The sequence below is a fragment of the Phalacrocorax aristotelis genome, chromosome 13, assembly GCF_949628215.1.
Source record: "Phalacrocorax aristotelis chromosome 13, bGulAri2.1, whole genome shotgun sequence".
NCBI classification, from domain to species: domain Eukaryota; kingdom Metazoa; phylum Chordata; class Aves; order Suliformes; family Phalacrocoracidae; genus Phalacrocorax; species Phalacrocorax aristotelis.
In genome coordinates this window covers 5,936,484-5,962,135 of record NC_134288.1, presented here as the reverse complement: position 1 = coordinate 5,962,135, position 25,652 = coordinate 5,936,484, and the positions used below count along the sequence as shown (strand labels likewise).

Sequence of the window (25,652 nt, the reverse complement as noted above, 5' to 3'; positions counted from 1 at the left end):
ACAGAATATTTTCTAAAATCTGTACAAGTCAAGGAGAGGGGAGACATCCACTTGTTTTCACTATACAGCAGCAGCCTAGACTACACGGGGCTGGACAGAAATCATACTCCTTTGACATCCCAAATTCTCATCTCCCTTGCCTAGAACCTGTAACATGTCCGCAGCCACTCTGGTACAGAGCTATGGTTTTTTCCTTACTGAAGCAGCTTATTCTGTTTTTCCACTCCCAAGTCAGTCCTCCTTGGTCAAAAGTTATCTTCAACATAGCCTAATAGCAAGAAACGTTCCGCAAAGGCTGCATAGCATTATTTTGTTCTTAACATACTGGGAAATGAAGTGTGTGGGTTTTGGATTCTAGGATCCAGACCATCTGCTAAACCTATCAGAGGTTTGAATTCTAATTTGCTGTTGATTTAAAAATAGTCCCAGCATTACCCTGTCATTTTCTGTAAATTACATATTATTTAGTTTGCCATTTTTAAATATTATAGCGTCGTCTTCTCTCTTCCCTTATGGTTTAATTTAGATTCCTTATCATCTGCACTAGTACCATTCTTCCCTCCCAGTAACTGATCCTCGCCTCTGCCCTGTGCCAGGGAACCTACCAGACTACTCGCAGGCTGGAAAAACTGGCTGGCTCAAAAACTAACGCTAGTGTTTTAAGCTGAACGCAACTTCACCACTGATGCAAGATCTCATCTCTGTATAAAAAACAAAACCCAACAAAACATTATTTATTCTGTGGATTTCATTAGTTTACCTACAGTCACCATACTAATAATATGTCTTGCAGTAACTTGTATGACCACTTAAATGACCGGTAATTAAGGTATCACTGCCACTGTATTAAACTGACAAGCTTTGGAAAAATTTTCCTAGAGAGCCTCAATCTGCATTTTTCAGAATTAAGACGTATTTCATTCTCATCTTTTATCTTTTGCAGTGGACGCAGCACACAGCATCGCGGACTCTGCCATGTTATTGCCTTCTCAGTCCGTCCCGCAATGTTAAATGTGACCTATTTTCTCAGAATATAAACAAAAGGGCTTCAGCCCACTCTTAATGGGTATTCAAGAAGCTAGTTCTGCCAGACACAATATTGGCCTTTTCTGCTGAAAATCAGCTAAAGCAACAAAGAAAGAGTTTAATTATACTGCAGATCACCTCTATGCTTCTGTAAAGCCCTACAAAAATTGCTTTTATTTGTATTTTTACGTATCACAGAAATGAAAGTTGCTGTTTCAGGCTCTGGCTGCAGCAGGAGACAGCGCAGGCTCCCCCAGCAAAGAGGAACAGAAACTGGGACTGATTCAGGTTTAAGCAAAACCTGACACTGCAGATCCCCACCAGCTCAGCTTAGTAAGGGATGATACAGCAGAGCTTTATGAAGATCAGGACTTTTTATTCTTACTTGTTGTCTAGCCCCAGCCAGGGAAAGACAGACTCGAGGTCCCCATTTGATACTCTTTCTGAAAACAGCGGCATATGTAGATATTTTATCTCCTGGCACACTCCTGCCCCCTCACTTCAGACACTTGCTAGGAAAGAGTACTTGGCCCAAAGGGGACCATGTGCATGCTCTATCCTATTAATTATTTGTAAAACACACACGTCTAAAGCAGTGATTCTCAAACATGGCCCGCATACAATGAATTTATTTCTCATTACTCAGTTGTATTTTGGTTTAGCTATCAAAACTGCAGCTGTCATGAATTTGTGTGGCTGCAGATGCAGCCACATTAAAAATTAATTGTGTACAGAGAGCTACATACAAGCAGCTCCTGCCCCTACGAATCCACAGGCTAAGCAGGACGAGGGATAGACAACAGGTGGGGGGGAAAAAAAGAAAAGGAAGTAAAAAAAAAAAAAGGAAACAGTGATCTGACAATTCTTGGGAGTTTAAGCTGATATTTCCCCGCTATTTGTAATCAATCCCAAACTAGCCTATCTTGGAGTTATTATCCCTGCATAGGCAGAGCAACCCTACCTCTCTGGCACACTGAAACAAATCTGAACACTTGTGTAACGTTCACTGTAGATTACTGACCCGCTGCAAACTCTATAATCCCCAAAACACTTCTTCCCCCCACACCTAAGTTTTCCTATTACAGGTGACTAAAAATTCAGAGATAATCACCAAAAATCAAAGTAAAGGGATGTTCTTAGATACAAAACCAGCACTACACGCATCCACACACTGAAAATGAACCACTGCCCCAAGCGCTCAGTACCCCTAAAGATTTGTCTCATCACAGTTTATAATGGTTTATCATGCAAAAAGCTTTTAATACCTTTAGAATTATAGATCTTAGCCCTTTAAAATTGCAAAGATCAAACATCACACAGCTTTGTCCTCTTTTGTACAGCAGCCTTAGGAAGGGCACGCTTATTATTGAGTGTTTTGGGGATTACAACCAAGAACTATCATCTACTGACCCTAGCACTGGGAACGCCAAAAACTCCTGCCACTGAGCCTGTTAGTCACAGCCTCTCTGGACTACAGACAAAGATTGGTGCATCTCCCAGAAGTTCAAATTGCCATATTTTTCCACACAATTTTAAATCTCCAGTTACAGATTTGAAGAATCTAACTCATTCTTCAGCCACTTTCTCTTCCCATGTCATAAAAACACACTTGTCCACATTTAATGGAGATGCACTTGGAGCGAGGACTGAGGCTTCGAGGAAAGGTACCACAACAAGGGATTCAACGCAGCTGGCTCCTGCTGCGCTTCAGCGAGGCTCGTGTCAAAGCCTACCAATTCTTCCAGGGAATTAAAGACCAAGAAGGGAAACAGAAAAAATTAAAGCAGAAAAACCCAAACAAGAACAGTACAGATAACGAGACCAGAGAAAACAAGCCATACGGTAGTAAAACAGACAGTGGCAGCAATGCTTACAGAGAAGCAAGCGAGACTTTACCACTCGCTCAGAGAGGTTTTAATCCCCTCAGTTCAACTCAATATTACAGCAGCTTCTCCTAATGCTTGATGTGCTGAACCTTAGCTGCCCGCTGAAGGCTGGACCCACGAAAGCCACAGCGAGCGGCGTTTGGCAGGCCTGCTCCGAGGAACGCCGTGCCCTGGCTGCTCAGCCCGCCGGCACGCTGCAGCTGCAGCAAGCTCCAACAGCTGCCCCCATCCTCATTCCTGAGCTGGGATTTGCTTAATGTCAGAGACAGACACGAGAGGGCTGTGGCAACACATGGTGGTGGCCTCCGGCAGACTCTTTAAACCATAAGTGTACATTAAGACTTTGTTTTGGCCAGACTCTCGTTTGGGTGGTTTATTTTTACTACTTTTTAATTACTCTAATTGAAGGGGGAATATTTCCCTTCATTTCTCCCATTTCAGCCACTTCACCTCCTCCCACCCACTCCTCCCTTTTGAGCCTCTGCCTGCAAACACCACTGTTAGTCATATTTCTGTGTTACACTGAAGGTTGGTTGGGCCTTCCCCTCCCTTCAATTCCATTGGAAAACAGAGAACAGATAAGTTTCATTAACTCCCTTGGCTTGTAGGTTGACACACCCTACCACTCATAAACACAGGGATTAGAGCTAAGTCCTTCTAATAAACAGAAGAGTGAAAAAAGATCTGTCCACTATTTGTTTAAGGGATTTTGTGTTTACAAAGGAGAGAGGAGCATATGTGAGCAAACCTGCTATTTAGCCCTGATTGAAGGGAGGAGAGAGTGGCCCAGAATAAGCAGGGAAAGGCTCTCCTCACAACCACTTGAAGCTTAAGAGAGTCCCCTCTACATAAAGGCTGGCAACCATGCCCTGCATGGTCACCTGCACAGTCCCTTACAGACCAGCATCATTGCAACTCTTGCAAGTACTTAGCTAGAGCACGTTTTTGCTGGATACTACACAGCTAAAACCCTGACCTGCACAGTAGTCTTGATAGGGAATTAACTGGACTGACTTAATTGCTTTTGTGTATGCATTCAGCTAAACAGCACAAAGCGATGTTCCCCATTCTGGCAGATGAAAGAAGGCAAAATGCCTCTGTGCGCTCAGATCCTGTGGAAAGGAGCAGGCTCTTCCAGAATAACTCAGGAAGCATTCAGCACCTGCTTTGCTAATGCAGAACAAGCTTCCAAATCCCCTGCAGATCTTTTGCTCGACATTTGATATCCATTTTTCACATCCAATTATTAATCTGCATATACTGAATTCTTTGTTTTCTGCAGATCTCCCTGATTATTTAGGCCCTGAAATAAGAAGGCAGAAAATGAGAGAGAAAATGAAGATCTGATTCCCAGATGGATGCTAAAATTGCGAGGGAGGTGGGGGCACACAGACTAAGTCATTATAATTCAGGATTTATTTCTTGTACTGCAGCCTTACTAAACAAGCATTTAGATCAGAAGAGGCAGGATAGTTTGAGATTTAGTAGTGATTTCCGTGAATGACCCTGATTTATTCCAAGTTCTCAACACTAAAGCCTCACATTTCAAGGTCTTCCCTGTCCTCTGCTATTCAGGACCATTGGCCTTATTTTACATTTCAACTCTTAGAGGAAGAGCCATACTTTAACAAATCTTTCACTCCTGATATAACGGAATGCCTTTTATTTTTAATGCCATTGGGATATGCACTGTTACAGGCATTCCCAAAGATAGTGAAAGTGAAGAAGTCTATCAAATAGAGATCAGTTTGTAAAAAGACACTTCTCTGGATACCTCAGGTTCTTCTCTTCTCGGAGAAGAAAACTCTCATACAAATTCTTGTGTAAAACTGTCTTTTCACTAATGCCTTTTGAATTTTCACAAAACCCACAAATAAACAAGTCTGTTCTGCTTTTAAAAATGTTTTCATTTTCTGATAAGGGATCGGATCCTGAGAAGGTCAGAAGTGGTACCAGCAGATTAGTAGGTGCTTCCACTGATTGCAACTGGGTTATGCAAAACACATCTCATTTCCTTTGAGCTCTCAAGCCAAGGTCGGAATACAGAGAGTGAGCAAATATAGAAGCACAGCTGCTTTAAGCTTCCTCCGATCCTCACTCATAATGCATAAGTGGTGCTCCTGCACCAAACAGCACTGCGATCAAACCCAGCTGATCCTGAGTTTATCAGAATGCTACTGTTTAAATTGCACTTGAGTTTTCACATTTTCCCCTAGTATATTTTATGGGGGCCCTTGTAAATCTGATAAAATGCTGGAGCAGCTATACCTACTAAGTGTTGCTAACGTTTCCCTTCACAATTTTTCCTGGTGCTCTCCACTGCCTCGTGTGGTTACCGGAGTTGACTGACTGACTCAGCTCAAAAGGAATCCTTTCTCTCATTCTTTCCTTGGTTCAATGGATCAGAGATGGACACATATAACACCTTCCATGTGTATACGCCAGAGTGCTTACAAGTCATTAAAATCAAATTAAATAAGAGAACATAAATTGCAAAACAAGGCAAATTAAAGAATTCTTTAAGACTTGATTTAAACTCACTCAACAACTCAAAACAACGGGAGGGCAGAAGGAATCCACTATTAGATTGATTCAACTGCTTTACTCTACTGGAGAAATTAAAAAAAAAAAAACTGGGGGTGAAGGCCTCGCTAGCCAGATGGCATATGAGGTAACCCACTGACTCACCTTGAGTAGTTTCAGGTCACATACCACCAGCTTAATTAACAGGAAAGGTGACAGTTTTTAGTTCTGAGCTTCAGGAACCGTGCTAATGACCACCTGGAAACTCTGAAGTGAGTGCACAAGATGAGCTACCGACCTCCTAACCCTGCCTGGCTGCCTATGGACCCAGCTCACTGCAGTTCCATCACCCAGCCACTGCATGGGCTGCGAGCCAACACCTGCAGAAAGAGCTCAGGAGAGACTTCCTCCAGGCCTCGTGGTAAGTTCTGATTTGATCATTATCTGCATTCAACAGAAAAGCACCTACCACGTGCAGTGTGTTTAAGATCAGATCATTAACATCCAGTTCAAATAATGCTGTTTGGAAACCCCTTGGGTATCAGTTTCGGAAAACTTTCTCGTGGTTATAACACGCTTTAGCTCACAGGAGACTTCAGCGATGAGGTCATCTGCCATGGACTAGATTGCAGGGTTTTCTGATGGCAGCAAAGTGAAGCACGTGTCTTTTCAAGGCTACGTTGCATTCCAGCAGTGACTATCAGGTAATATTTACAGGAGTTGCTGTTTTAATTGTGCAGTGATTGTGTACTCTGTTACTCCGTAGCACTAAGCGTGTCTGGTTCACCTTACGAGGCAGAGACAGCAAGCCGAGCTGTTAAATTGTCCTCCTTGAACTCACAAACCTTTATAAAGCAACATCTCTGCACATGAGCAGATTTGCTCCAGCTGAAACGGCTCTGCTTATCCATGTTAAGCCTGCCATGCAGGAGACCATTTCCTCTTATTTTCCCCCCATAAAAAGTTAAATTATTTAAAAATAAAAATTTCTTGAGTGGTTGCAGGTCACTCTGGATCAGTGAGGTTTAACTTTAGTGTGTTGTGATGAAATATTAATACTGAGTCAGTGTGTTTATTTCTTCAAGCGTCTGGAGCCGCTGAGTGTTTATGCCTCAAGATTAGCAGGAAGTGTGCCCATGCATAGCAGCCCTGTACTTAGAGAGTCCAAGATTTCAACATTCAAAGATTGTCCATGGCAAATCAGCTGCATCGGATTGTGTGTCAGTTCTGCTGTGAGACAGAGAGTTGTTCCCATGAGATTTCAATCCCATAACGAACCAACGGATTGTCAGGTTAATAACAGTGTTAGAAAGCCACGTCTCAGTCCTTTCATTTCCACTGCAAAGTATTCAGACTTATTTGGAGCAAGCAAAATTAGGCCATAAACTTACCACCAGCAGCTGAGATGGTAAGAGGGTCCCAATTTATTCTTTGTGACAGTAAATACCCTCTGGTCAGGTATAACTTGCTTTATGTTTCAGCATCTAAGACATAACCTGTTAAAAAGATAGAAATTCAGTTCTCTAAGTTTTGAAAAAAATATATTAACTCCTCATATGGTAAATGGACACTGTTCAGTGGTTTATAAAAGACTTCCAGAGCGCCTCTTGTAAGACACAGCAACAGCAAACACTGAGAGGTGGGGCTGGGAGAATTGTTTGCACAGAAGGCAGGGACACCGAGGGTTGAACGAGTGCCAGGAAACCTATAGCCTCCCTCAAACCCAGCCTGCACCAGTTCACTCCATAAACATGCAGGACAGGAAGCCACTTGCCTTTCCCATTTGAAAGGTTAGAAGGGTCCTAAAGGAAGGGCAAGCGTAGGAGCAAAGGCAAACGTAGAGGAAAAAGGATACTGCAATGTCCTGCCGCAGTTTCGCAGTCTGTTTGGGGACAGATCCACTTCCCCTGTTCCTACAACAAGTGGAAACAGGATTTGTATTTTGGCTGAGAGTATCGTGTCATTTACATGGGACCATCTCAGTATTAGTCTTTATAGGCGGGTGTTTCTCCAAATGGATGAGTCACGAAAGCAAGGTCCTGGCCCCACAGCAATGTTCAGGCTAGATTTCCTCACTATAGTTTTCAGTCTGGCACTGACACTTAGTGCCAAAGCAGCTAGAGCTGCTTGAAGGGAAATGCAAGCTACTAGATTGATTTGGCTTTGCTGTACAGGAGGAAATACAGTACAATGCCTTACAGCTTACTACGCTGAGCAATTTTCCTGCAAACAGTAGCCCAAGATGTCTTTCAGAGTGAAATGACAAAAACGTTAGGTGGTGAGAGAAGGGTTCCCAGGCATAAGGATCCTTATGGAACATGGGGAATCTCTCCATGTACAGAGATTGATTGGAAAAATTCACAACGCAGAAAGCTAAGGGGATGCTGCTTGGCAAAGTCGCCAAGGAAGCGGCTCACACTGACAGAGGAAAGACAGCGCTAGTTGTCATGGGAGGGACACGCAGGTCAGGTTTCTGAGGAAAGCCGAGGTTTCAGAACAGCTCGCTTGCACTCAGGGCAGGATGGGCAGGCTCAGAGCAGCAAAATCAGCCTGTTTGCTCCTATGTCTGTGCTCACGTTTGGTGTTCAAGCTGCCATGTAGGCGATGTGAACGTTGCATTCTAACTGGCCAAGTCCATGTCTAGTGGATCCTTGCTGACGTTACATAGCAGTTTCCTAAAACACTTGAAGTTGATTCAGTACTCCCCACCAACTGCGATCTGGTCTATATACACACTGGTGTAGAGGATTTTTAATTCTAGTCCAATTATGTAAGAAAAAAAATTAATGGACTTGATTAAAAAACTGATCATCTCTACTACCTAGAAGGCCTGAGTCAATAAATATTCCTTTCTAAAGAATGGTGCCAACTTCACAGACTTTATGCACATCTCAGTGTATATTAAACTAATTTATACCTGCAGTATACAGCTGTGTGAATTTGAGAGCAAACAGAGATGCTGCTGTGATCCAACAGAACTGTAATCATTAAAGTTGCAGCATGGTATTCGCAATGGAGACTGGTTTTGCCCTTTTAATAATTCTTTTACATACCTGAAAAAGAGGGGAAGGGAAATATTAATGCCCTTTAAAAGCCCCTCCAAAAATAACAATAAGTATGTAGGCAGAAACACAAAGAGATTATCTCCACTTGACATAAACACTTCCAGTGTAAGTAGTAAGACACACAAAGAGGAAAAAATAAATTAGATAAGTCATAATAGTATTATAATTAAACTATAAAGCAGGAGACTGCTCCAGGCATTTGACATGCATCTTGGCACTTTTAATGGGGGGGGGGGGGGAAGACTCAAAGAGCATCCTCAAGAGCTTATGTGTGGCGTGTACGTGTGTGCATGTGAATGTGTGCGCAAGAGGGAGAGAAGGCAGTGATGGTTCTCGAGGGGGAGGAGGATGCTGTTCACTGAGGCCCATCAGGTAGCAGTAAATCTCCACCATCGGGCACACCCCGCCTTGCTCCTCACGCTACATTAGGCATGTTGTACTCCCTTTGGTTTATGGAGGGTTGTGGTGCTAAATGAGCTAGAACAAGAGCTGCAGTATCAGGGGATCTGGTGACTGTCTCTACCAAGCAGCTCCACTAAGTGAGGATTTCTCCATTTCCCTCTTCCTAGCTTAGGGTTGTGCCAGGAAAGGAGTCAAACACCCACCCCCCCCCCAACTCCTGCACGTGATTTATGCACACCCCAAGTTTCTGGTTCTGTATTCTGCATTCCAGGCCCTGGGAAAAGTGCCATTTACCTCAGCCATCACTAAAATTCAGCTTTGTGACTTCTTTCCTAATTTGTTAGCCTCTACGTTGCAGAGAAGCAGAGCATCACCAATTTCCTACAAAATCACTGGCATTTTGGATAGCCAGGGCACACAGTAGCATTCTTTGGAAAAGCAGAAATATGTCCAAGCACACCGTAAACCCACGGATGCGAATGTAACTCTCAGAGCTGCTGCTGCCCGCTGGCATCCTCAGCCCCTCCTGGAACCAGCTTTCATGCTATCTCTCCCTCACTATCCTTCAGTTGCCTCTTGACCTTTCGGTATTTTAAAATAGATTCATTTTCATTTTTTACCATCTTTAACTAACAGCCACAGTTCAGGCCACCGCTGTATTATTTTCATGCCATAAGAGACAAAGAGCAGGTTTTGCACAAGCCATGCAGGAATATAGGTGGGCAAAAATCCAAAACCAAATCATTTGCCAGACATTCATAACATTTCAAAACATCTTTCGTGTCACGTTGGGGCAAAAAATCAAAACGTTTTAATGGAAAAAATAAATGAGATGGGATGTTAGAGTAAACGAGCAGTCTGTACATTTTTAATGTAGTGAACGTGGATTCAAGTTCCTTCTGGAAACCAAAGATTCAGCTTCAACCTTTGGTTTTCAGCGCGCTCTATTATGGGACTCTAATCTGATAGCTGCTGAATTCTGACCAATTTTGTGAAAACATCACTTTAACAATCTCACTGCTGTTGCGTTAGGGAACAGATAGCTGCACCGACAAAAACACAACACACAGTCTGAACTAGACCTACAGGATGTTCCGCTTAGTATTAACGACCATGTCTCAGAGGATTAATTGTGCTTTTGTCAAAAGTCTAACCAATGCTTAGCTATAGATGAAGGGCAAATAGAAAGTTAGCAATGGAGAAACCCAAAAAATAAACTTCATTTTACCACCATTGAGTCCAAGATCTTGACTATCGCATGCAGTTCCAGTTGCCTCAGAGAAACGTAACGACAGAATTACAAAAAGTACAACAGAAAAAGCAACAGGCCAGACAGACTAAACAGACTTCTGGAAAAGAGGGATGACTAAGGAGTGATTACAATAGAGGTCTGCAAAACCAGCGATCAGTAACAACTACAAGACCATCAACCGTACAAGGGAGGTTATTAGGAAACAATTATTCACTGCTTGTAATCAAGCAAGAAGTAGGGATTACCCAGTGAAACAGACAGAAGGCTTCAAGCTACAAAAGAAAGTATCTTTTCATCCTATACGTATTTAAACAGGCACTTGTTGCTAAGGGATTTTCTGAAGCCCCCAAAATATGAGCACTTCAAAAAAAAAAAGGGCATTAGAGTTTCATGAGGACAGGTTGGCCCACGTGAACAATAGCAAGTATTTCCTGGGAGCCTGGGTTATGTCAGGACGTGCAATCATGGCCTTACTGGAGGAATGGGAAGACTTATCTTGGATGTCCCATGCTTTTGCAGCAAAGCTTGGTGTCACTGAAGGACGAAAGTAACCAAACATACCACAAACTACCTGTCTGCCTCCCTAAACGCAGACAGGCACCCTCAGATGTGCAGGGGAAAGTCGGTCAGCTGCGGGACAGCTGAGTTCCCGCTGATCATGGGAGGCTTTAGTCTGTAACCTCTTGTACTTCCCCCTTCATCTGAGAACGCCAGGACCTTCCCTTGCTCAGCATAAAGACTTTCTGAAGCTGTATGTTTGTTGGACACATATGACATCATATCTAGAAAGCCAAAGTGCTAACCAACCCCAACACCATAGTGGACTTTTAACATCATAAGTCTATACATACCAGAATTCACCATTTCAGGAATGAAAAAATAATATAAAACTTTAAAATATCTACCCCAAATCTGATATGAACCCAGTTTTGTTGGTGCTGGGAAAGAAAAAGGAAATGTATTTCATTGTTACCCTAATAACCTGTTAAGTTTTAAAAGAAAACCAAAAACAAAAACAAAAAAAAAAACCAAAACCAACCAACCAAAAAAAACCCAAACAAAAACAAAAAAACCCACAATAATCCAAAGACCCAGAATGAAGAAAGCCATCGCAGAGGCTGAGTTCTGGTTTCTTTCCACTCTCACAATGCCATTTGTTCATACAGAAGAAACATCCTCTACAAATAGCCAACTTATTGCATATCCTGATGGCTATAATCACCCATATGGAGGGCATTATGATAGCCTACCTGGACAAAAATAAGGAAAATTATTTAGAGGCAATGCCTAGCAAAACATATAGTATCCCACCCTCTTGCTTCCTGACCATCTTGGTAAGAAAGTATTTGCTTGATTGCTTTAAGAAGTTCATGGCCACACCTCATTTAACTTATTTTCCAGATCAATCAGGTCAATCCCTGAAAAATTCCCTCAGGTTGCCTTTTAAACATTGACTTGTTGCCTTTTAAGCAAACAAAATAGAAGTTTCCTTTTCAGCTGGCATGAGCTGGAGTCCAGATGCAGGGCTCCAGCCCAAAAACAGCATTCAGCAAAGGACCCGCATACCAAGCAGGATGACTGATTTTTGCCTGCACTTCCCCTCCCCTTTTTTTCCTGCCTTGGGAAATATTTGGGATGCACAAGTAGACAGCCTTTTTTAGACATCGCCCGCTTCTAGGAAGAAAAGAGTGGGTGAATGGATACAATAGGCCCAGAAAGTAGAGCTGTTTAATCAAAACCAGACACGAACAAAAGAAAGCCAAGGAGCCCAGGAGGATAATTATATTTCACACATCAATTAACATTCTTTCGCTGCCACTTAAGAAATCCCACTTAATTGCCCTGCCTAAGTCCTGATTGTATAAGATGTCGTACAGAAGGTGAATTGGCTACAGCAAAAGGTGCCCTGTTATATAGAAAGCGTACAAAGCTGTATCAGTAGAGAAAGTCAGTCTTTCTGGTGTGTTAACCCTGCCTGTTCACTTGCATGGAAGGCACTAATGCTTACTTAGCCTTAACAGGATCACAGGCAGTGATCCAAAAATCTAATCTCAGCCACCCTACAGTACTTACAGCGTCAGCTCTTTATATTCATATCACAATAGCAGATAAAGGCTTCAAGAGATCTATATAAACATAACAAGACACTTTCTCCCTGATAATCTTAAAGGCAAGGAAAAGGAAGCATGCCTTCAGTGAAGGCAGGGAGCTCAGCCTTAACTAAGCAAGGTCATGAGAGAAGAGCTAGGAAGAGGCCTCAGATCTGAGTCTCAGTTTCTTAATATCAGGTATTTTTCTTCACTGGCATTTCTGAGCACTACAGTAACAGGCCAATCATCATCATCATTCTCAAATCCATTTTTCATTTGAAAAAGAGGGAGTTTGGGAAAAGGTCAATAGGCCCAGTCTTTTGCAAACATAAAATACACTTTTCCAATGCAGAGAGACATCAAAAAAGAAAAAGTTTGAAAGCTAAGCAAACCATTTCAACTAGAAAACCCGTGAAAAGGCAAGCCAAAATACTTTCATGGTTATGTTTTGGAACACATTTAAATATTATACAGTTGGCAAGTCAATGAGCATCCTCTGCCGGCCCTCTGGGTCACACCACAGGTATCCTCAGCAACCCAGCAGAGAAACAGTTCCCAAACCTCTGCTCCCATCACACAGCAATGCACATCCTTCTGGGGTAAGATTTTGTAGCATTTTTTTGTTTGTTTGCTTTTTACTAATTAGACTACATTTTTTCAGAGGCCACCCTGAAATCCCCTGTGCTGACATTCCCATAGGAGCCCAGACCTGCCTCACACAGCAAGGCTTGCTGCAGCTTGCCCAAGAGAGTTAAGCCGGGATGGTTCATATTTGCCATTTCTTCTCCCTTCCCTCGAATTCTCCAGAACGGGCTTTGACTGTGTAATTGCATCTGCAGAGGTACTTCTATTAACATAAGTCTCTTGATTTGACATCCAACTCCTACTTCTCCCATCTTTTAACCAATTACGCCAACAAAACTTTTACATTTAGAGTAAGCCTCAAGTATAGACTGGATAATATATAACATCTAATAAATTCAAAGCACGCTAACACCAGGATGTCTACAGAATTACAGAATTTAATCCAGCCACCCAGAATAATAATTTTTAAGTCTTACAGGAAAAATAAATTAACTTCTCTCTATTTAGTAAGGATAATGAAAGTTGAATTGCTCAGTGTGTCTTTATTGGGTGCTATATATCTGATAAAAGAAAACCATACTAAAGATACAGCATGCTGTTATTTTTAAGTCATGTGATTTTCTCTGTCACTAAGAAGAACAGATTTTATTGAACAAAATAGTTAAAAATATATGGATTGTGACAACCACCAAAAAATGAGTAAACGGGAAATCATGAAGATTTTTTTTCCCTGTTCTTTGAAGTGCAGACACTTTTTTCAACTAAAAAAATACTAAATAGATTTAAATTAACTGAAAACACTACCACTTTTTTTTGATAAATTGGATGATCCTTCCACAAAATATTTGACTCCTTAGGCAGTCTTGCCATATGGACTTAAAAGTCTCCACGGATGGACTGCAGCTCCACCATAGATCTGTTTCAAATCAGCTCTGCGCTGAGTGTCTACAGGAGCTATTTATGAAAAGGGACTTAGGAACTTCTGATTTGAACATACTGATTTTTTTTTAAAGTAGCTTGCCAATAAATTCTACTTGCTATTATCAACGAAGAAATAATATCATTATTCATTTCTTATTAAAAATTGCATGCCAATTTTTATAACTAAGGGGTGTGCTTTTTTTAAACAAAAAAAAAAAGTAAAATTTTGATTTCCAAGGCACATCTTTAGAGCACAGAACAAACCTTATATAAAATTTAATTAGCTACAAACTTGAGCTAAATAAAATACAATTTCTCCACTTTGTTCACAAGGACAGTAACACAGAGGATAAATCTTTTATTCAAAGCCCCCTGTTAATTTCTTTTTGACAGAAGTGAGATTGTACCTAAGGAATTCCTTGCTCCCCATCCAGCACTTACTGCGTGAATTCACGCTGCCTTTGCAAGCTTCATAAAGTTTCACTGTGCTGTACAAGTTTGTTGAATAGAATATAATCTCCCTGTTGCATCAAAAACAGTATTTCAAACAGGCCAGCTGGCTGCCCTCCAACATTAAATCACGCCAGGCTCCCTGCTGCATGTCAATAGTTAACACACACACACACACACAATGCCTTTTCTCTCAACCCTCGCATCTTCCTGCGCAGCTGCTGGGGAGGATGGGAGGTAGGAAGATGAGAAAGCAAAAGCAAAGGCAGGCATGTGAAGTAGTAAGCCACTGGGCTAGTGATGCTGGAAGATATTGTGGTTAGTGCAAAAGCATTCAGAACAAAGCACTATGTGAAATTTAGGGTGGCCATTATGGCCACGGTGCCCGTATAGGTCAAGGTGGAGTATGAGCGCGCTCGTAACGCTCTGAACAGGCTGTATCAGGTTGCAGGAGCCTGCAACAAGGAGGCACCCAGCAACTGTGCTCCTCTGCCCTCTGCCAAACATAACTGTAGACACTCACAGGCTACAGATCGGCTTCGAGTTTCATAGTCACCCTACAACACTTTGTAGCCACAGTAACAACAGGTCTGGCTATCTCGGCTCTACATTTAAGTGTCCAGATACCTTCTGAGTCTGAACTATTTGCTGCTGTGAATGGTGTCCTAAAGTCAATAAGAACCGACCTCTTGCTTAACATTTAGTGTTACCTAAAGCGACGTCTTTCAAGAAGGGAGAGCGAGGCTTTGGATCTGGGTCACAGAGGTACTGAGGTGCTTGCACTCTTTGTTTAATAAAGCTGGTGAAAATAAACAGAAAGGAACCCCAGGCATCACTTGAGGAAACTAAAGCAAAAGATTAACTTTTACCATTATCACTGAGGGTGAATTAAAATAGAAGCGAGGGCTACCACTGTGTTCTTCTTTTACCAGACAAACACACCCCAGCTTTAAGTGATATATGTACGCTAAGCCATTAAGGCTCATTTTCATATGTAGTCAACATTTCTGTGGCTGCTATTTTACATCTGCCGTTTCCTCACTGAGACATGTCACCCCTTGTCTTACCTTATATATCCACACCTCATAGTCACGAGCTTTGTTACTGTTATTTCTGACAACAGACTGCAAAGGCAAAAATGCAAGTAAACTTTCTGTGAGCACAAAGTCATGCTCTGCAAAGTTCAGGCAAAATTAGAGCTGGCAGAAAAAAATCACAGGTAATTTCTTTGAAACCCAAGTACTAGTGATTTGTTAAATCAGCATTGGAATAGATTAGAAGGTGAAAGTGTCTAAACCTGAGCTGCAACACTGATATAGGCAGGAATTTTGTAGTAATAAAGTCTCTCTCCTCAAATGTGCAGCAGAATGTTACAGGGTACCTCATCAGTAACGCAGGCTATTTACAAGCACATGAAATGTGTCCCCTGTATCTTCAGTGGCTACCAGTAGAAGATCTGGTCCACCTATACCTCTGTCCTCATCTGACAGGTGCTCACAATGTCTGGGAAAAAAGTAAAAATTTGGAATGAAGACTGCAATGGATAACAAATACCACCAGGAATTAAAGACTACCACGACCCCTACTGCCTTCAGAACTATATTCAGAACGTCCTTCCACCTTCCTTCTCAAATATAAGCACAGGGTGACACAAACATTTAACACCAAGCAAAGAAACAAAAATCCTCCGGACAGGCTTTCTGAACAGTAGAGAATGCAGCCAAAGGCAAGTCCCATCCAAACAAAGATAAGATTAATAAACACACGACACATTAGTCTTCTCTCTCAAGGCACTCTAGTAAGACACTCGGAACTCCGGATATAGAAGGAACAGGACAGAAAAGAAGGATGGTTTAACAGCTGAAGGGCTTCACTGGGAATCAGAATGTTTGTTTTCTATTTTCAGTTTGCTGCAGATCTCCTGGATGATACCAGACTAGTTATTTAATTCACCTATCAGTTTTTTTAAGCAGAATAATGGCAATAGCTCTTCTTTCCCCATCCCTGCATCTCCCTGTTCAAAATATCTTTTTTTTTTTTTCTTACAGATTGGACTGTAAGCTCTCTAGGACCATTATATTGTACATCATAGGCATCACACCTTCAGTCAAAACACTGTTGAAATGCAAAGATTTTTCATTATGCTTTTTCAGCAAACAGGCTTAGAAATCAGTGTCAATCACAACTCAATTTCTACATTTATTATTATTTGTTACTAAAACCTGTTTATTAACATACTTATTGATACAGAATAAGTTTTCAGACTAGTTCTTAGGGAAAAAGAACACTATATTATTTGTCACCATTTTTTAAACCCAAACTGGTCTCCAATGTGCAGCTCCTGTATCGGGATACCTCACCCTCTGATTTGGAAAAAGACTCATTTCACTATTGGCTGTCCAGAAAAACAGCCATGGCCTGCCGTAGTCAGATCAAGGCCAGAGAAGGCTGGCATCGCATGCCAGGAGTCTGGACCGAAGCCCAGTCATGTCTGAGCTATTAGAGATCTAAGAACGTAAAAGGGAGACAGAAGCAAATGAAAAGAAAAAAAATAAAAGAAGGTGTTCGGAGGAGGTCTGGGAAGAGAAAAAATACGGGCCCTACTGGAGATAAAACTATGCTCAGTGTCCAAAACTCAAAAGCAACTCTTCTGTGGGTTGGCTCCTGCTTCTCTACAAACAAGTTGGCCCTGCTTACAACCTGTATTAATTTATACAGTCACCAGCAGCGCCAGAACCCGTACAAATCCCTGCCCTGTTGTTTGCTGAGGCAGGTCATTTTGTGCGAATTGCTGGTCGGCCACTTGTCAATGATCTCCTTTCAGCTACTCAGGACACCAAGCTCCCTCCCCACCACCCATTCCCCAGCAGAAAACGGTGCCGCCATCCTGCCTGGGACAACCCTGGCTGAGTAACCCCAGAAGCATCCAGGCTCACCACGGAATGTCCCTGACGTGCGGAGGGAGCCCAGTCTCATGGCCAGCTCCTCCGTGCATCCCGATAAAGCCGCACGACACAGGGAGGAGAAGCATGCACGGGGGAAAAAGGACGGGGTCACCCTTTCTGCGCCCCCAAACACACTCTTCACTTACAAACCAGTTAAAAGCCATTTTTAATCACACATCCTCGCTCACAACGAACGCAGTGTGATTCTAACTAGCCCCCAGCACTGTTTATTCATTATAGCAGAAAAAGGTAATCTTCGTTACGTGGCGCGCCAAGGTCACCACTGTTTGAATTACGTGACAGTGTGGAATGACTGCCTGGTGGATTGCTGTCAGGGACCGAGCTCTGCTCCTGAGAGCTTTCTCTCCCTCAAATAGAAGAAAAAGAATTTACTATTTCAGCAGGTAATTGTAAACAAATTTACGCACCTTACAGACTAGTCACCGAGTGTGGGCACACGCGACTTGTGTAAGCTACAAGATTACCATTACGTGCAACACCCTAGGGTGCTACACACGATTGATTACCCAAACCAGTTGAAAGCCACTGAGTTCTCCCCACCCCATGCAAAGACATAAGATCAAACCATTTTGAAATAACCAAACAGGTGACCAGCCACTTCTATTCCCAATGCTTCTCTCCAAAAGCATTCAGCTGGGTTTACCCAAAATCAGTTCAGTTTTTCTGTTTGCTGTCCAAACTGCGGATTCTTCCTGTGTTCCCTTTGTGTTGTTCTGCCTTCCTTACAGTTAGTGTAAATACACATCTAAAAACATGAACAGTTCAGTGCAAATGCAGGAGTCATTAAACATTAGACAATGACAGATGCCAGAGTAAGGATGGATTAGCAGACAGTAAGTTACTTAATTGTGCCTCTGTTAATATAACGCTAGTGTTATGGCCAAGGGCCCAAACTTCAGACATCCAATTTCAGCTGGACACTTCACTTTTTCAGAAGCATTCCTGTTCTCTTCTTGGTTTGGGACAGACGTTTTTAAGTCACTGAGGAGCACGTTAAAAAAATCATGCACATCAGTAGTTTTCCTGGTGAATTCAGAAGAGCACAGGCAATTACACATAGCATTCAAATTTTATAGTGGAATCAAACGTAAGTCTAACATACAATTTCAAGTGTCCTGTTGTTAACTAGATAAACACATTAAATTGTGCAAACAAAAACAACAATGTGACAGGCAGCACAACAAGGTGCTGGTGAATCACCCGCAGTTGCAGAACTGCTGAAGAAATGCACTAAAAAAAAAAAAAAATTTAACACATCAATAACATAATGAGCTTTTCTGCTTTGTCATGTACCAGTCAGGACACTAACAAGAATCAAATTGGTAAAAATATTTGGAACTAGGAAGACTCATTTCTTGTGATCAGGAGAGAACTGTCCGCTCTAGCAAAGGCAGCAGGAGCTGCTACATTTGGGCCTCCGGTTACTACATTGACAAAGTGAGGAAACCAATGTCATTCAAGAGCCAGCCTGGGCTTCCAGGCTGCATCACGCCTAGTCTTCATGGAAACCCAGCTTTTACCTCTATTTTGGACTTTATCAAAGATGTTATGTAATACCAACTTTTGCTGGTCTAAAAATATTTGAATTGTAACAAAGCCATGAAAAAGCCTCAGAGTAAGCCACGCTGCCTGGGAAGCAGGCAAAGGCAGCCATTCAGCCATCTTCCAGAAACCAGAGTGCAGGCACAAAGTCAACGTGCATCACAGCTCCAGGCACATCTAACCAGGGCTACATTTGCATTTATACAACCAACGGATGTATTAGCAGTTCGGCTCAGCCTTAAGTTCCACCAAAAATAATTAGGAAAAGAGGGGAAAAAAAGGAAAGCCACCGCACTGTTCTGAAGGTTTATTTGCACCCACTGGAGCCATGAGTCTAATTAGCACGGGAGGAGATCGCACGGGGGTACACACTCGCTGTCTGCTTGTCTGAGGCACATCGCAAACCGTCCCCCTGCTGAAGCAGCTCAGAGAATATCCCCGGGATTCCTGAAGCACCAACAGGGATCAGAGCTAACATCAGGTATTTTCAGTCTGCTCCGCACAGACTTTTATAGGGTTTTTTTCCTTTTCTTTTGGAAATGTGTTTCCAAAATCTCACTCGCAAACTTAACTCCTTTGCCGGATCAAGAGGTATATTTATTTTAGCCTTGTCAACTGATTAAATTGCACACAGTTACAGCAGAGGGGCAGCAAACCTGGATAAAAATTTGGGGATGGACGATCTTCTCGGGTCCCTGCAACCGAGAGAAGTTTGGGGTCCCTCATGTTCACGTATGGTTCTCTCTAAGTTTCCAGGGTAACTTCTATACTCCATAGAGCCCTGGCCTCCAGCTGCCCCTCTGAAAGGTGCCGGTCTCCCACAGATTGTGTCTTCCCTGCCATAACTGGGCGAATGTTACACTACACCAGAGCTTCCAAAATTATACTAAAATATATATGAAAATTATATATATTAGGTAATACTTAGCTAGCTACACTTCTTCCATCCCGACTGCAGAGACAAACCTGTTTTTAAGATCATGTGAAGAAATTCCATGCAAAGTAGTTGTATCTGGCACAGAGGACCCCAACGCCACTTGCTCCAGAAACATACAGAAACAAGCTTAACTCCCCAAATTTTGCAATGGTTCACCTAAGTTGCATGTACTGATGCAACAGTGTAAAATTCATGAAACTACAGTAGCCATCCAGGGTTTGGGCATTTGCACTTAGAAAATACACAGTTGATTTTTGTCATTCACCTGTTTATTCCTATTTGCTACTAACAGCTTTGTCAGAATTTGCACCACTAAAGAATTTCTAACGTTTATTGAACCCTTATGGAGCAGAAGCAGCTCTGGAAGACTTCTGCTCTTACTCTTACAGCCGTTACATTGTCACAGGCCATAAAATTCACACTTTGCTGATGCAATTGTGAGCTTGGAGATAGCATCTTGCAAAACCGGACTGAGAGTGCAAAAGCACATCTACTTCTATTTTGATAACTCTCTTCACAAAAGAAATACTTTTCCCTTTCAAAAGTAAAGCTGCATACTTAGAACGTAATGCAAAATGTTGCAAAGTTAACATGGGAAATGCAGATCTGTGATTAGCGACTCCTCCTGAAATATCTTCCAGCATCAGCTTGGAAGAAGTAATCCCCTAAGTAGCGCAAACTGCACAATGAGATATCATTAAGAGCATAAATGGGGCATAACTTCAATACAGATTCCATCTCAAGTATCATCAATATATTCATGCCTTAAAACAAATTAGGAAAAAGTATTCAGCCTTTTTGCACATGCAAAAGTTGCCGTGCTCAACGTGAACTCGGGTTGTGCAGAATTTCAGAGTTCAGATCTGAAATACTCTGTAGTTGTTAGAAATGTTTTCTTGCCACTTGCAAAGCATTGGATTGTGTGGGTGTGCTTTTTTCATTCTACAGCTTGGGTTTTTTGGAGGGTTTTTTTACGCTCACATAATGCAAAGGAAATTACTGGATCGACTTTGCTCAATATTTTGGAGACCATAACTTTTGACAGTCACCAATAAACAAAAATTTCAGCCTAATAAGTAATTTTTTCCAAAGGCCCCAAGCACTGAAAACAGTGTCTTAACGGAAGATGTTTTGCAACCTTTACTGGAGAGTGGTTGCCCCTGGCGCCTGCTCTATTACATGGACCTTCAGAGATACATATAGTGAAGAGACACTATAGATTACAGTTGATCTTTTTTCCCCTCTTTTTTTAACTCAAATTATATGCTGTAGTCCATCAGATGAGTTCCCTGGCTAGAGCTGTATCTGAAGGAAACTTTGTCCTCATAATGCAAAAGGAAACCAAAAATAGAGGCCTTGGCAGTCTGGGGCTTTCCTAGCAGCCCACTTATAATGCACATGGGACAGGACATGGTGGCCTACTTTTAAAAGGATATTTCTGCCAAGTCACAAAATAATAAGAAAAAGAATATATGGTATAACCCAAAAATAAATATCTTTAGGTTATGGAAATTATGACTGATGACATCTCTTGCCCCTGTTGCCTGTGATCTATTTGAACATATACAAGACCTTAATTATAGACTTGCAGTAAATGATCAGGCTTAAGGCATGCTCTCAGCCCAAACGGAGGAGCAATCCAAGTGTAAGAACCAAGTCGTATTAAGCAGAAATGCCAAGGTATGACAGGGGATGCTGAACCCAGGAAAGAGGCTGACTTGAAGGCACCAACATTTGCCCTGTTGCCTTTTAAGAGCGGCAACACATCCCCACATACCAAGTCCTTATTAATTCATCCTCCTTGGAAGCCAAAAAAACTAGCCTTCCCTGATCGTATGCTTGCAAAGCTGAAAATACAGTAAAAGAAAACAGCAAAAAAGACCAAGTTCCTCTAAATATGAACTACTGAAGCCAGCAGAATTATTCCACGTGCTTGCCCCTTCCCAAGCTGAAAACATCCTCTATCTTCCTCAGAAAGTACATGCTTTTCCCTTAAGTAAAACATGATACAGAGACAGGTTACTGTTAAATAAACGGGACTCTCTTTTTCAAGACTAAGTAATTTGGGGAGCCTGACTTGAGACATCTCGAAGGAACTCTAGTCTCAGATATCACATGCTCCTGCTCTCTGGAAATCAGATTACTTTAAAGCACTAATTTGAACAACCAAAGACCACGGTGCTTACACATGTAACTTTTGTGAAGGTCTCTGGCCAGAAGGAGAAGCCATACCACTACTCCTCCATGCTGAAGAAAGCTACTTACTCCTCTGGTACGTTAGAGTGCATAAAAATGCGTGCACTAATATGATTGGTAATTTACCTCTGTTCACTCCTAAAGGGGACCAGTTAGACAAAAAATATTTGTAGCGTACTCATCTCTCCCCAAAACAAGGAATTGGGCAGAAGTTAGCTCATATCACTAAAGGCAAAGCAGGTCAGCAGTGTGCCACACACAGAGGGAGAGCTAGAAATTCATTTCCTGATAAAACGTGAAGGTTTTGGTTTGGTTTTTGTTGTTTTGTTATTTTGAAAATCCTGCATGTTTTAATGTAATATGCCTGCTCAGTGCCTCCCAACAGAAACACAACAGGAAATACATAAACCCTAAAAACTCTGCCTCAAACTGAAGTTCTCAGGACCCATTAAATTGTTCTTAGGGCCCAGCTGGGCTCAGGGAAAGGAGTTCTCCATGTTTGGAAGCAATATTAATTTTTAAATAGAGACCATCTGATTTTTCCAAAACATTTTCTACTTTTCTGCTATAGGAAGATTCTATTTACTATTATCTCTTGTACTTTTTCAAGGACCCATCCAGACTACAGGGAAGGTACAGTCAGGCCATGTACGTTATTAGCCTTGTTAAAGTTCTAAAACATGCATTTGCTTTAATTATTCTGAAGCATCATTATTCCCTTCTCAGAGCTCATCTCTTCTTCAGCAAAACTATTACACACAAACTGTCAGTGAATATGAAAGTGAGGATATATATGCAAAATTATTTTTTTGTGTTATCTCTGAGGGCTGAAAATCCAGTTCTAATTGTTAGCTTTGCTTTGAAACAAACGCACACTTTCTCCACAAATCAAACATAGGTGATTATAATTAGTTATTCTAAAGAGTGGAGACACAGTAAGTGCTGGCTACCACTTCCCAGGAGAGAAAACTTCTCTTCTTCCTTATATGTGTATGTCTTAATAAAAAAAAAAAAAAAAAAAAACATGTTGTTCATCCTTCAGGCTGGGTTTGACTGCAGCAAGTCTTGCGTCTTGTATTTCTAGAGACAAAATGAATGCTTTGTTGTAAAACCATCATCTCACAAAATTAGGGATTTGCAGAAACAGATTTCTCAAAAATGATTCAGTTGTGATACAATAGCATTTGTCAGCAAAAACATTCCAGAAAGCTTTACTTGGCACAATTACTTATTAACATTATTTTACCTTAAAAGGGATGTAAGAAACAAAGCTAAGCTCTATCCTAACCAAAACAACGAGGTGGGGGAAATCTTCAGCGAGACGATGACAAAGACCACCTTTAGATCTTTCACAAGGGTGAAAGAGCACTTTCTGAGAAATCCAGAGAGCAAACAATATAATCCTACTTTATATATAATTGTCTCATATTCCTGACCCGTCCTTTGAAACCACCAGATAAAAGCCTGAGCCTGTGGTAGGGTAGGGTCAAAGAAAATGGAGGTTGGGGAGGTAAGTGAAGCACCCTCCCACCCCTCTGGACCAAGGAAGGGCCACGTCCCTGGCTGTCCTCAGCACGAACAACAGGCCCATGGCCCGTTTCACCAAAGATCACCAAATTCAGGCTCACAGAGCGAGGTACTCGGATGCCACCAGGCTTAAGTATTTTTGCCAAAACCACGAATGCAGAATTGATTTCAGCTCCCAACCTTACCTGAGAAATCTCAAACATCTCTAAGTCTCTCACTGTCACTCCAAATGGACTTACCAGGTATTTAGTTTTGCAGCCTGATATGAAAGGTGAGAAGCTGCAATGGATTTTTGCAAGAAGAGTTGAAATTTGACAGGAAACCTCAAAGTCCACATTTACTTCAACAGGGACAGAGAAGATTGTGCAGATTGACTAAAGCTTATAAGATGGTGTCAGAAATAGCAGACAGTGTCCCAGACCAAAAGGTCACTGTAAGGAAATAAAACACAAGGACAAACTGTCTTCACACCATGTGTAGCCAAGATTTGCATTCATGGCTACACAAATTTAGAGTTAAATATCATAGCTGGACTGCCAGAAAAGCTAGCTAATTCCGTGACCAGTAATAAGATGTATAACTACAGACGCTAAAGCTGACTGGATTTCACCATACATGCAGTAATCACTGGAGGGACGCTCTCCTTCCACATTCACAGTCACGGGTAATCACCCTGAAGTAATTCCCGCACCAGCAGGCTCTCGCTTCCCTCTGAAACGTCGCGCACTGGGCAGTGCTAATATCAGTATGCAAAACTGATTGGAGTGGCGAGTCCGAAAGCAAAGCCTTGTCGGTGCCTAGTGCACCACGTACTCGTGAATCAGTCTTCACTGATTCACAAAGAGCATTTCTTCCTTATTTCCATTTTTCTAACAAAGCAAGCTCTTTAAAATTGGAGGTCGGGGAAAAATAAGTTGTTAGACCAAAGGAGCGTTATGAACACCTACTGCAACCACCCACGTAAAATAGGATTACAGAATCCTACCTCCAGTGGAGGAAGGTTGTACTTCCCTTCTACATAAATAAATAGGATTTTGCGCAGTACCTTGAGGCTGACCTACAGTTGTTTTCTAAAAAGACCCAATCTCAAGTTAAAATCCAAGTGATGATGGATTTATCACTTCCCTCGGTAAACTTCTCCTATAGTTAATTATCCTTACTATTTAAGTCACATCTCTTTTCCACTTTAAAAAAAATTGGCTGAAGGCCGCGTAATATTTTTTCTATAATGCGTGTCTATATGCATGTGTTTTTGTGCGTACACCCACGCACATACTTGTTTAAAACAATCCTACTTTAATTCCTAAAGGAGGATTCTTTTTCCACATGCAATGTTGTATCATCACTAGATCTGAGAACCTGGATTTTAATTCAGAACTGCTGGTGGACTGGTATCTAGTCACATGGCACAAGATTCCAGTTCAGTACCGAAAAGTCAGGCTTCTTACGGCTGGGGACAACTAAACAAAAGCAAACTGACAGCCAACACTTGGATTTCCCTTAAAAAATTAGGAGTTGCAAAAGGTGAATATTTTCTCCTACGTTTTTAGGCACAGAATTAAATGCATATGTGACTTCATCAGTTATTGCTGCATATTTTACATTGTAACAGTTAGAAGATTGGCCACTGCCTATAATCATTAAATTTTTGCTTATATACAAGTTTACATACTGGCTGTGAGAAGTCTTCAGAACAGACGCTTCAGCCAGCTTATGGTCAACGTTAATTTTTTTTTCTAAATATCCTTGAGTTTTTACAGTTTTTCTTTTGTGATCCTGTCAATCTTGCTCCTATTAACTTTCCGAAGACTTTTGAAAAGCCTAGAAGAAAGAGGTATCAAGGAGACTACAAGAAAAGACCGAGCGCTTCACCTCCATTCTTGCAACGTTTCTGCTGCCCAGCTGCAGCCTCTCACAGACGATGAATCATATGCCTAGAAAGAATCTACATATCTGAGTAAACCACATTCAGTTACTGTCTCTGTTTGGTTATGTATTAGGTAAACCTAACCAATCCAAGCTCATCAGCTGACACAGAAGCCAGCGGAATTAAAACACAGACATACAAAAATCCTTGTAAATTATTAGTAAGGTCATACAAGGCCTTAAATATTGAGAAAAGCAAAACGGTCTATTAATAAACTGAAACACTGATAAAGTTTCTGCATAGTCTATAAAAGAAGAGTAAACCAGGAGGTAAAGTTTCCAAGTTTTTGCGGTCAGTGAGTTTTTAATCTGATATGAAAAATGCTTGCGTGCCTCCATGTCCTGGGACAACCAGGAT

General features: G+C 41.6%; 1 long non-coding RNA gene across 2 annotated transcripts in view; it reads right to left on the bottom strand.

The window, feature by feature from the left end:
• The window catches only part of LOC142064048 (uncharacterized), a 294,357-nt gene that overhangs the window by 99,368 nt on the left and 169,337 nt on the right, over positions 1–25,652 (bottom strand). For both annotated transcript variants that reach the window (XR_012662963.1, XR_012662964.1), the window contains exon 4: positions 6,827–6,931. This is a non-coding gene — a long non-coding RNA (uncharacterized LOC142064048). The remainder of the gene's footprint in view (positions 1–6,826; positions 6,932–25,652) is intronic.